This window comes from Mesocricetus auratus, unplaced genomic scaffold (genome assembly GCF_017639785.1).
Source record: "Mesocricetus auratus isolate SY011 unplaced genomic scaffold, BCM_Maur_2.0 Super-Scaffold_100026, whole genome shotgun sequence".
In the NCBI taxonomy this organism is placed as follows: Eukaryota; Metazoa; Chordata; class Mammalia; order Rodentia; family Cricetidae; genus Mesocricetus; species Mesocricetus auratus.
In genome coordinates, this window is record NW_024429207.1 from 23,620,460 (window position 1) to 23,632,507 (window position 12,048).

Genomic DNA, 12,048 nt, shown 5'->3' on the forward strand with positions numbered 1-12,048 from the left:
TGGCTCAATTACTTCTAAGCTTGTATAGGGGGAGCACATCATTGTGAATGGTGCATTTGGGGGAGGCTGCTCATCTCAGACCAGACAGTAAGCAACAAGAAGTACAGGAAATGGCCAAAGCAACATACAGTCTCCAATTACAAGCTCCTGGTGACCTACTTCATCCAACCAGGCCTCCAATAATAACATGATACTAACAGTACATCAATAGATTAATCCATAGCTTAGGTCAGAGATGCCGGATCCAATAACCTGTCAACATTCTATCATATGGAATTCAAGATATCAACAAAAGAGCCTAAAGGGGGATATTTCATATTTAAATCCGAAGACTAATCTAACAGAAATTGTAGTATCAGAAATGGAGCTCAGCTATAACAAATATCTAAAACTTTAGAAGTGGGTGATAGGTTGAAACTAGGTACACTTTAAAAACATGATTGGAAAATCCAGATTGCCTCCAAAGATCTATCTGTAGAAACAGGTTTTGGAAGCTCAGTAGGTGAGGATTTGAAGATACAAGGATCTTAGTTTTGGCAGCTAGAGGAAAGAAGATCATTGTTTATAGTAGCAAAAGGTTCAACAGTTATACATAAAAATACATTTTAAAACATGGGGACACTCATCAGTTAAGAAGGTTTATAAACAAAATGCTGAAGACACAGCCAAGATATTTTCCTCTCAAATATCAGTGGAAAATGAGAGGAAACAGATATATTAAAGGAAAAGTTGTCAGTTAATTTTGGTGATCTCAGAAATTTCAAGTCTGTTTAGATCTGTGGTTCTCAACCTTTGGGTCATGACCTCTTTGGTGATCACACATCTGATACCCTACATATCAATAGCAAAATTATAGTTATGAAGTAACAAGAAAATAATTACATGATTAGATGTCACCAGAACACGAGACACAGTGTTAAAGGATCATAGCATTAGGAAGATTGAGAACCACTGGCTTAGTTCATCAAAAGCACTAATATTAGAAGTTTCTATGTCAAGAACAAGTGCTCCAGAAAGAAAGCCAAGTATGCAGTATCCTAGCTGTACTCTACACCTGAAGAAGTAGGTATGTATCTAACACTATTCAAAATTCAAAATGGAAGGCAGAAGCCTTTTTCGTAGCAAACGTATTCTCTAAGACATAGGCTAGAGGCATATACATTTCTGAAAAAGTCATGGCAGCAAAAATTATTCAAGGGGTTGCTAGAAAATTTGTAATCCCTGTCACAAACAGAGCTTTTCTATTTTGTTTGCTGCTGTTTCATAGCACTTAGAACGATACCTTTGACTGGTGGACTTAACATAAAATAAGACAAAATAGACTGAGTCACACTCATCTGCTACATAGAGGGTTCTGTGGGCAACTTTGAAAGGTCTGGGGAAATGAATAGAAAAGACCTGCTGTCAAATTCCCTTATCCATTGTTTTTGCCAGCTTACCACCTTCTGCAGAGCTGTGCACCCAGAAACTCACAGGCTTATCTAATTGGAGAAAGAAGAGTGGGGCATTCTTCTTCAGATGGCTCTACAACTTTCTTATCCAATTCTTGTGCTCTTTGCCTGTCTACAGCAGGTCTGGTATCTTCAAAATCAAAGCCTAGAAAGGGAACCTTTTGTTCCTGGTGTGTTTTGTTTGTCTTTCTGTATGGGGAGTGGTGAATGAAGGCTGCTCTAGCTTAATGAATATGAAAGACACAAATGAACTAGTGGAAAACAAAAGGTGGAAGAAGAATGATTATCTGAAAAATATCATCTACAAATATTAGAATAACATGATAAACAATTTAACTAATGGAGAGAACAATGCTGTAAGAAAACAAATAGCTCCTCTGAAAATAGACAAAAAATAGTGGCAAGGAGGGTCTTGTATGTAGTTGCTATTTTACTCCACCCTTGAAGAATTCATTGGCAATCATATGGAGAAAAGATGGTGAAAAGAAAAAGCAGCAAGCATAGAGGCCACTGGCAAAGCATTATAGAACAAGCAGACATCAAATTCTGAAATAAAACAGGATAAGACAGATTTCATCCAAGAGTTGCCCCCTCCTACCTAGGTGGTTGTGCCAGTTCTCTCAGCATCAGTTTGTAAGATGAGGATGATAATACCTACCCATCCACAGCTGGACCATGAATGTGAAATGAAATAGTACATACAAAGCATTTAGCACTAAACCATCATTTGTTGGATTCTGGTTGCTGTTAGGCAACCATTATCAGCTACTTTGTATAGGGCAGAGTTAAAGCAATGGTAAAGGGGAAAATAGACACAGCAAATGAAATAAAGATGCTTCTACCTGGGCAATATCAGTGAGTGAATAACACAAGGGGACGATGGTGGGGAAAGGAGTGTAATCATTTGCGTATGCTGAATGTGAGATCCACTAACATTGCCCTTTTAAGCAGCACTGGTAGCTGCTGGAGATACATGTGATAGGACTAGACATCCTCTCCTCTTTTCAATAAATACTGAATTGATCTTTCTACTGTAATGCTCATTCAAATGAAAAGACACTAATCACTGTCAAATTTAGATAGCTCCAAAAATGTCAGAATTCAGAGCTAATTAAAATGGTGAGTTATTTTTAAACATTTTCTCAGTCGTGGGAAGAATCATAGGAAATTATACATTAGAGTGCTAAGAACTGTAAGTCATTCCATTTATTTAATTGTCTCTATGTATACTAGAGGCTTTTGAACCTACAAAGGCATTGAAGTAGGCCAGGAGTTGGTGGCGCACACCTTTAATCCCAGCACTTGGGAGGCAGAGGCAGGCAGAACTCTGTGAGTTCAAGGCCAGCCTGGTCTACAAAGCAAGTGCCAGGATAGGCTCCAAAGCTACCCAGAGAAATCCTGTCTCAAAAAAGAAAAAAGAAGGCATTGAAGTGAGATTGGGGAGTGACACACATTACCAAATGAGGTGTGAATAGTGATGTTCATGTTATGTTCCATTTTGAGGAACTTAGAGCCTCCAGAGGAGGTTTTACTGGTTTTCTTCTCTGGTTCAGTATAAAGATGAGATTGATTGGAACTAAGATTTAAGAAAGGGCAGAGACAAAGCATGAAAATAATCAGGAGATCCAGTACAGAATGTTTTCCAAGTACAGAGCTGAGCTGCTTCTGTATGACCAGTAAGGCCTCTCAATGACACACAACAGAACCATTTGAACCATTTTGTAAAGTCCCTTTTGACTCTCTGAATTTTTTGTGCAAGGAAGAAGGTATGCTCTGGAATAGACTACCTACACCTGCCTTGCCACCTCCATGAAGGAAAAGAATAGGTAATGGAGGGGATCAGATTTAGCTTTGGAAATCACTGGAGTTCAAAGCCCTGTGCGGCCATCCAGAGAGAGTGTATATTGAGGGGAGAGAGGTATAAAGATAAACCTGTGAACAAAATGAACATTCAATTCTGGGTAAAGAGAAAAGGACTCTAAAAATACGCCTGTATCTGTAGAAGCAAAAGTTACTTGAGGACCAGGAGTCGGGGTAAGCTTGAGTCATGGAGACAGGGATCATGTGCCTGAGGACATAAGGGGTCCACAGGAGCACCAGAAAGGAAAGTGTCCATCACATGTGTGACTGGTCCGCATCAGTGGCCAGCAAACCACTATAATTAATATCATAGCCAAACAATGTAAATGTCTCTGTTTTCTGATTGTCCTATGTAACCCACAGGTTGACAACCACTATTACAGAGGAATCATCTCAAGTACCAGACTCCCTTGTGCTAAAAATCACAATGCCATGACCTCTACTAGGTCATTTGTGGGCATAAATAACTGACTATTGGTTTTCCTTCCTCTCATCACACAAAAATAGATTATGCTTCTGACCACATCCTTCTATACTGAGTTAGTGAGAGTATAATTGTTCAACTAACTCACAGAATATGTTTGTTATAGGCCATATAAATCCAAACCAGGAGATAAATTAAAAGTTAAGCAGCTTTGTATGCCTTCTTTGGTGCACGTATCTAAGTAGAATGGAGTATAATGATGACCTAAAAGAAATCACAGCCATCTCTCATAGATTGTAACAGATATATCTCCTCCTTGCTGGGTCTCTAGCTCCCAGGAATATCAAAAGTATATTATTTCTAGAAGTTACCTAACCATAAATCAGGCAGCAGAATATTGATGTTAAAAGAAGAATAACTCTAAACAAATTAACATGACACAGTAGACTAATTCAATTGCAACTGTTATTGGTTGGTTTTGTATGTGCTGCTCTCTTGGGAAGGCTAATGAGCCACAGACATGGCTTTCAAATAACCCCAGAGGTTACTGAAATTCCAGAAAATAGCTGCTAAGTGGGGTTTGCAATCATCTTAATTCATATATTTGAAAAGGAAACAGTATCTGAACATCTGAACTTGGTAACATCATTACTATGTGCTCAACTAATGAAAAAATATTAAGAAATCTCTCCGAGTGACAAATGGGTTCTGTCTAATAAAGGCCAAAGACACTGTGTTCTGCTAGGATAAAGCTTGTGAAATAAGTGGAGGGACAAAAGTAGGCATGCACATGACTGCAGAAATAGGAAGCATTTTTGAAGGAAGCCTTGAGTGAAATTATTAGTTGTAAACCTATACAAGTACCCAATGATTGCACAGCAAAGAAGGACACCAGTTGGAATTAAGGTCCCTGAGTCAAGTTGGCAGGGTTTTCGTTCCTGTCAACATGATGTTTGGCCCGAGTCACACTAAGCACATTTGATATTAAATGCACTCCAAAGGGAATGTAGAGAAAGACTAATAATAAATCAGTTATTTGGCTGGGCAGGAGCGGGGAGTCGAGACAGGGTTTCTCTGTGGTTTTGGAGCTGTCCTGGAACTAGCTCTTGTAGACCAGGCTGCTCTTGAACTCACAGAGATCTGCCTGTATCTGCCTCCAGAGTGCTGGGATTAAAGGCGTAAGCCACCACCACCTGACTTAAAGTAAATACAATTAAAATGTAAAAGTCTATGGGAAATAACCTTGATTCTATGCCATTCACTGAATTTGCGGGTGAGCAGGCTATGTCTGTAGAGATCAAGGTGCCTCTACAGACACCTTTAATAGTTTATAATGCTAAGTGGGATTTTAGGTGATTAGTGAATAAAAAGCATTTTCAAGAGTGGCATATAGTACAATGAATAAGGAACCCATCCTCCTTACAGTCGGCCCTGATTACTACCAAAAGGCATAGAGTAAAGCTATTTCTTCCATGGCAGGCAGAAGCTTTAAGCTCTTTCACCCCCATGCACTGTCTAGGGATGAGTGGATGTAAGCTGGATCTCATTTATGCTTGTGATACTGACGATATTTCTAGCTTCTCCCAACATCAAACTTCTGCATCCCATGAAACAAGAAGGTGTTCCCTTTGTCTATATCATTATGCTACTCTTAGCATCTTCATGATGAGCCTAACGTCCTTGGGAAAATTGAGAAGAAAGGAGGAGAAGGAGGAAGAAGGAAGAAGGAGGAAAGGAGAGGAGGAGGAGGAAAGTAACATAGTTCAAGAAGTCCCAGGGTAGGATGTGAGGCTTAAAACCATAACTTAAGGAGTGAGTTGTAGAAACGTGGATTTGATGAGTGCATTTCTAGAAAGAAATGATAATCAGATAGAAACATAGGGGAGGAACAAACTATGGTATCCTTTGGGAACAGCCCTGTTCTCTCTAGGACACTAGCACCATACAGAATCCCCATGAATATGAGCATGACTGCACCATAGCTGGCACATCTCAGGTCTTTTGCTTTACAAATGAATTCTGCACACAGAGAGCAGACTACCTCATACCTGGATTTTTGTCCTTGTGAGCTCAGTGATGTGGGTTATATCGGAGACATGGAATGCAATCTTGGGTTTTCTCTTCCACTGCTTGTACAGATATTCCATGGGTTTTCCCAGCTACTGTCTCCTGCTGTCATCACTCGCATGTTGCTGAAAGCACTGAGCACTCAACTGTGTGGCTGCCCTGTGTGAGTGACTGTCCCACAGGCTATAACTTCACCTGCCCATCTCTCCCTGTCGTTCCAGTTACTGAGCCACAGAAATCTGTCAACTGTGCCTGGTTTATGATGGGCAAGAAGCAAAAGAACCTGTACATTCTCATCACATTATATAGCTATAATGAGAAAAACTTCAGAAGCTGTGCAAACATACTTAGTTTTTATTTTAACAAAAATCAGTGAATTATCACAAATTCTCAAAGAACACAGTAAAGATTAAAGAGGGGAGTTTATCCTTAAAGATAAGGTGATGATCAATGCCTTTTTCATTTTCTTTTTTTTAGAGGTGTTTTCTTTCTTTTTAAACTCAGTGATAACACACCATAATGACTACTTAATTTTACATTGTGGATCAGAGGTATAAATCTGAACAGAGTCAAACCTACCTAAATTTGAACTTGTTGAGTAAATAAAGCAACCCAATTTTGTATCAGTAGTTAACAGCTTATTTTTCTATAAAGGACCAGATAGTTTTTAGCTTTTGTGAGCCAGGTATCTGTAAGGCTATTCATCCCTTGTCATTGTAGCTTGCTAGCAGGTGCTAACAATGTATTAGTGCCTGGGAATAGTTTCCAATCAGTGAAGATTTATTGAGATAAGCAAGTACCAATCAGGATTTAGCCTATGCTCTCTAATTTTTTTCAAACATGGGATATATCATGCTGGGTGTTTGAAATGAAAGATTAAAGATATAGTTATTGGATACATATCAATGGTTAGTCAAAGAAAATAAACAACCAGAGAGGACTATGGCTGAAGGGAAGATTAGCAGAGAAGATCAGGGACGATACAACATGGATTTTTTGAGAGGCCTGGAGTTATAGCCCAGTGCTAGAATAGCAGAGGAGGAATTGATCTGGGGGAAGGGGAGCTGGGGAGAAGGTCTTAGAGGAGTGGAGGTAGGAGGAACTGTAGTTGAGATGTAATGTATGAGATAAGAATAAAAGTTCCTTAAAATATGCCTAAAGATTTGAGTTATCTCTTCTCAGTTATGTGTTAAACATTAGTCTTCAATGTTAAAAATCCAGTGTCCAATAGTAAACTTAGCTAGTATTTAAAAAAGATAATTAAACAGCATTAATATTTTGCCAGTAAGAAGCAATTACAGGAACATGAGAGATGTTTCAGACTATCATTTCCAGCAGCCATTTCAGAAGACTCACAATTGCCTTTCCCCCCAGGTGATCTGAGACCATCTTCTGGTTTTAGCAGGTGCACACACACATGTACGCACACACACTCACAGAGCACACACATACAGAGCATATATATACATGCATACACACAGAGCACACACACACATACAGAGCACATATACACATGCATACACACAGAGCACACACACACATACAGAGCGCATATATACATGCATACACACAGAGCACACACACACATACAGCCTACACACACATGCACACCCATACAAAACACACACACACAAATGGTATTACAAAGTAACTCCTATTGGGGTCCCATTTCCCTTTGTAATTATAAAGTGACAAACATATTGTTATATCCACAAACCTATAAATCCTAATCTCCAACATGTCTGGCCTTTCATTTACTCCTTGTTACTAATAATATTTGTTTCAAAAGAAAAAAAATGTTAAGATAAAAGTTAAAGTAGTACTAAGGTGTTATTTGATTTGTTGTACAATATGACTTTCAATTTACTTCCCCAAAAATTAGAACTTGCCTTTCCTCGTGAGTTATAGGTATAAAACCAAACTGAATAAACAGAAAACTAAATAGAAAATTTGAAGATTAAAATTTAATATTTTTTAATTAAAAGATAAATGGTTTAAATGCTAAACATGAAATAAAACACATCACAAAGTATAAACATCTGTAGTTACAAAAATAAACATCTGCTCAACTTGTTAAAAATAGGATTTTTAGCACTTACAACCTTCTTGCAGTCATGTTCACATCTCACTGCTGCAGCCTCTGGGACCATATTCCATCCATTCAACCTGAGGCCAGCCAAGAAAATAAACGAAGCAAACAAACAAAAAACACCCAATTATCTTTTCTTACTCGGTAACTACCTTGAAGCCAGCACAAATTTATTACAATAAACCTTAGCCATGGGAGAAATCGTGCACATCCAAGCCAGACAATGTGACAACCAGATAGGTGCTAAGTTCTAGGAGGTGACCAGCGATGAACATAGCACCGCCCCCACTGGTACCTACCAAGGAGACAGTAACCTGGAGCTGGACCAAATCTCTGTGTACTAAAATGAAGCCACAGGTGGCAAGTATGTCCCTTGAGCTATCTTTGTGGATCTAAAACCTGGAACCATGGACTCTGTTCGATCAAGTCCATTTGGCCAGGTCTTCAGACCAGACAACTTTGTTTTTCGTCAGTCTGGGACAGGCAACAACTGGGCTAAGGGTCACTACACAGAGGGAGCTGAGCTGGTTGACTCTGTCTTGAATGTGGTACGGAAGAAGGCAGAGAGCTGTGACTGCCTGCAGGGCTTTCAGCTGACCCACTCACTGGGTGGAGGTACCAGTTCTGGTATGGGTACCCTGCTCATCAGCAAGATCTGAGAAGAATATTTTGACCGAATCATGAATACCTTCAGTGTAGTACCTTCGCTCCTCCAATGAGCCCTCCAATGCCACCCTGTATGTCCATCAGTTGGTTGAAAACTACTGCATTGACAAAGAGGCCCTCTATTACATCTGCTTCCATAACCTTAAGCTCAGCACGCTGACCTATGGAGACCTAAACCACCTCGTCTCAGGAACCATGAGTGGTGTCACCACTTGCCTTTGCTTCCCAGGCCAGCCCAATGCTGACCCCGAAAGTTGGCCATCAATATGGTGCCCTTCCAGGCCCCACTTCTTCATGCCTGGCTTTGCCCCTCTAACCAGCCATGGAAACCAGCAATATCTGGCCTTCAGTGTGCCTGAACTTACCCAGCAGGTCTTTGATGCCAAGAATGATGGCTGCCTATGACCCCCACCCCAGTTGATACCTCACCGTAGCAGCTGTCTTCCGTGGGCAGATGTCTGTCCTTGAAGGAGGTGGATGAGCAGATGTTGAATGTGTAGAGCAAGAACAGCAGCTACTTTGTAGAATGGATCCCCAACAACGTCAAGACAGCTGTCTGCAACATCTCTCCATGGGGCCTCAAGATGGCCTCACCTTCATTGGAAATAGCACAGCCATCCAGGAGCTCTTCAAGTGCATCTCAGGGTAGTTCATGGCCATGTTCTGCCGAAAGGCCTTCCTCCACTGGTACACAGGTGAGGGCATGGATGAGATGGAGTTCACTGTAGCCAAGAGCAACATAAATGACCTTGTCTCCAAGTATCAGCAGTACCAGGATGCCACTGTGGAAGAGAAAGAAGATTTCAGGGAGGAGGCAGAAGAGACCCAAGGCAGAGAACCCTGAATCACGTCAGGCTGCTTAGATCTCTCAGCTTTCTTCCGCTGCCCATTTTTCTCCTTCAGAGTTTCTTTCTGCTGCCTCTGTCTTGTTTTTGATTCTGGGTTATTCTTTCTTTCTACCTTTCTTTCTTTCTTTTCATTGAAGGGGCAAACAGTGCCTGGCACACAGTAGGCACTCAATAAATATTTGTTTGTGGAAAAATGGGATTTTTAGTTGTTTAAAATGTCTGCTAGCCTAATTTTCTACCTTTATATTAGGCTATACTTTGGTCTTGATTATCTTACCTGGTTATAATTATTATAGAATTAGTCACATAACTTTTATGTCAGATAAAGGACACAATGAGTAAAAGTCATACCTAGGTGATGATGGTAAATTAATTTGATATGATCCAGGGGCTTATTCCTTAGTGACTTCATTCACTACCTCTCTCTCCTGAAGACTGATTGCCTTCTTGCTCACTCCTTTCTATCAGATTCTTAGACTGACCTGCCTGAAACCATAGGGCATAGGACAATATTTTGTCTCTGAATACACAAAATGTGGTGTTTGGTCAACAATGGTCACTGTAAAGCAAGTTTCACATTTTAAAAAAATTCCACTCCACAACTATCTCAAACTTGGATGATTAAGGAGAACTAGAATTTACAAGTCCAAAGCCAAATTATCTTGAGCTATCTTAGCCCCTGAAGTGGCCATTTCTTATCTAACTCAGTATGTAACTCAGCATCTTTGTGGCTGTTAGAAAAACTTTTTAGGAATGTATAAAGTGACCCTAAGCTTCCACCATCCCCAAAGCTAAGAATATCATCAGAAGCCATCTGAGGACCATAGACGAAATTCCCTGCTTTACTGTAACCCAGTTACCTTATATGTCCACTAAGGCATTTGAGAACCATCTGGATTTATAGGGCTTTTGTTATTATTGTCTGTAACTATAAAAACTTCATGGAATTTCTACAGTGTCAGATATGGAATTTGGAGCAATCCAAACCTATGTTCCTGGACCATGACCACTCTTGGGTCCAGAATAAACTCTCTCACATCCCTTTGAGGTGAGAGTTGTACTGAGACCACCTCCTGACTGCCTACCACTCTTGTGGGCTCCTCATCCATTGTTCTTCAATTCAGAAGAAAATAGACATATTTGAATATACCATAATAACTTACCATCTGTCATTACCATCTTTTTACACAAAATTGTTCTTTTGTTTCTATGTAAACATAAAGACTAAAAATATCATGATCCACACTATCATACCCATAGGTCACATACTAGCAAGGTCCTTTGTTCTATCGTATTTTCCATATTCCCAGAGATGTGCTTAAGAGTCTCCAATCATAGGCCCCAGCCCAAGCTGCAGAACACACAGTGCTTTGTAATTTAATTGACAATTTTGAATGACTTTTTTGTAGTACAACAATTTCCCATGTTTAGGTACTACTAAGGGTCTTTGTGAGAACACTGTTTGCTGTACCTAAATGAAATAAAGCTTTGAAAGTTTGCCTCCTATCCCAGTGTAGTATTGCCATTGGTAAACATTTTGTCTGAAAGATGATCTAACCTCATACATCTCTTAAACTGTTCTCCCTCCCTAAGACCTAACATTCTTATCCATATTGCTTTAGAACCCTCATGAACACAGGGACTGTGGCTTCTGGGTCTCTGTTGCAAACAACAATGCCAATCAGTGTGCTTTAACTATATCTGAGACTAATTTCAATCAGACATGGAAAAACACATGACATAAAAATTACTAACTAGAATGGAGATGTTCATATTCACATACTTAAAAGAAGAGACATAGAATTCAGGGGGAGCATGTGAAGAAGGTCAAGGTGGGGGAAACCGTAGAAAAAAGAGGGAAAAGCTTAGATGACAGCCTTCATTCTGGTTCCCAAAGGAAGGAGGACAGGTAAGTGGGCAGACTTAGGATGGGTTTGTTTAAAAATTTTCTGCATATTCTGGGACATATATAGGAATGAACTATAGTTGTCTGGCACTTGGTTCTGAAGTTGGCAGAACAAATGAATAGTGTTCCATGAACAATGTGACTAGAAAAGGAACTCTGGATTGGTTGGTTTGTGTATGGAAGGAGTGCTTGCAGCTGAGTCCTTAGCTGCCTCTGGGAAATGGCTATTGTGGGTGCTGCAAGGTCATCCAGGGTCTTCCAGAACCCCAGATGGCTGAACATGAAATGAACAAAAGCAAGAAACATGGCTAATACACCTGGGTAGCTTGAATAAATCAGGGATTTGCTGAGAGGATATTGATTGGGCAGTTCACTGAATTAATGGGAAGGATATTAAATTAGCTTGGGAAGTGGGCAGGGTTTAGAGAGGCTCAGTTATGGAAACACAGCCCAAATCTCATCTATAGTCATATCTACACCACACAAAGTCACTGCTGGGACAATTACTTTAGAGATCTTTTTCAAGCAAGAGGTTTTTCTCATTGTAGCAATAGGGAAGGGTTTACAGGAAGGAACCCAAATATTTACGTATGTATTCAATATGGATTAAAATATAGAATAGAATGCAAATGCTCATGATGGGGAACAGTGTGTGTGTGTGTGTGTGTGTGTGTGTGTGTAAAATTGGCAAAGAAAGAGATGGTAAGGAACAGAGTTCAGACATTTTGCAGAGCATA

The 12,048-nt window shown here is 39.9% G+C and overlaps 1 pseudogene; it reads left to right on the forward strand.

Moving 5' to 3' along the window:
• Nucleotides 1–8,082: 8,082 nt before the first annotated feature.
• LOC101841516 lies at nt 8,083–9,401 on the forward strand (annotated as a pseudogene).
• Nucleotides 9,402–12,048: the final 2,647 nt, after the last annotated feature.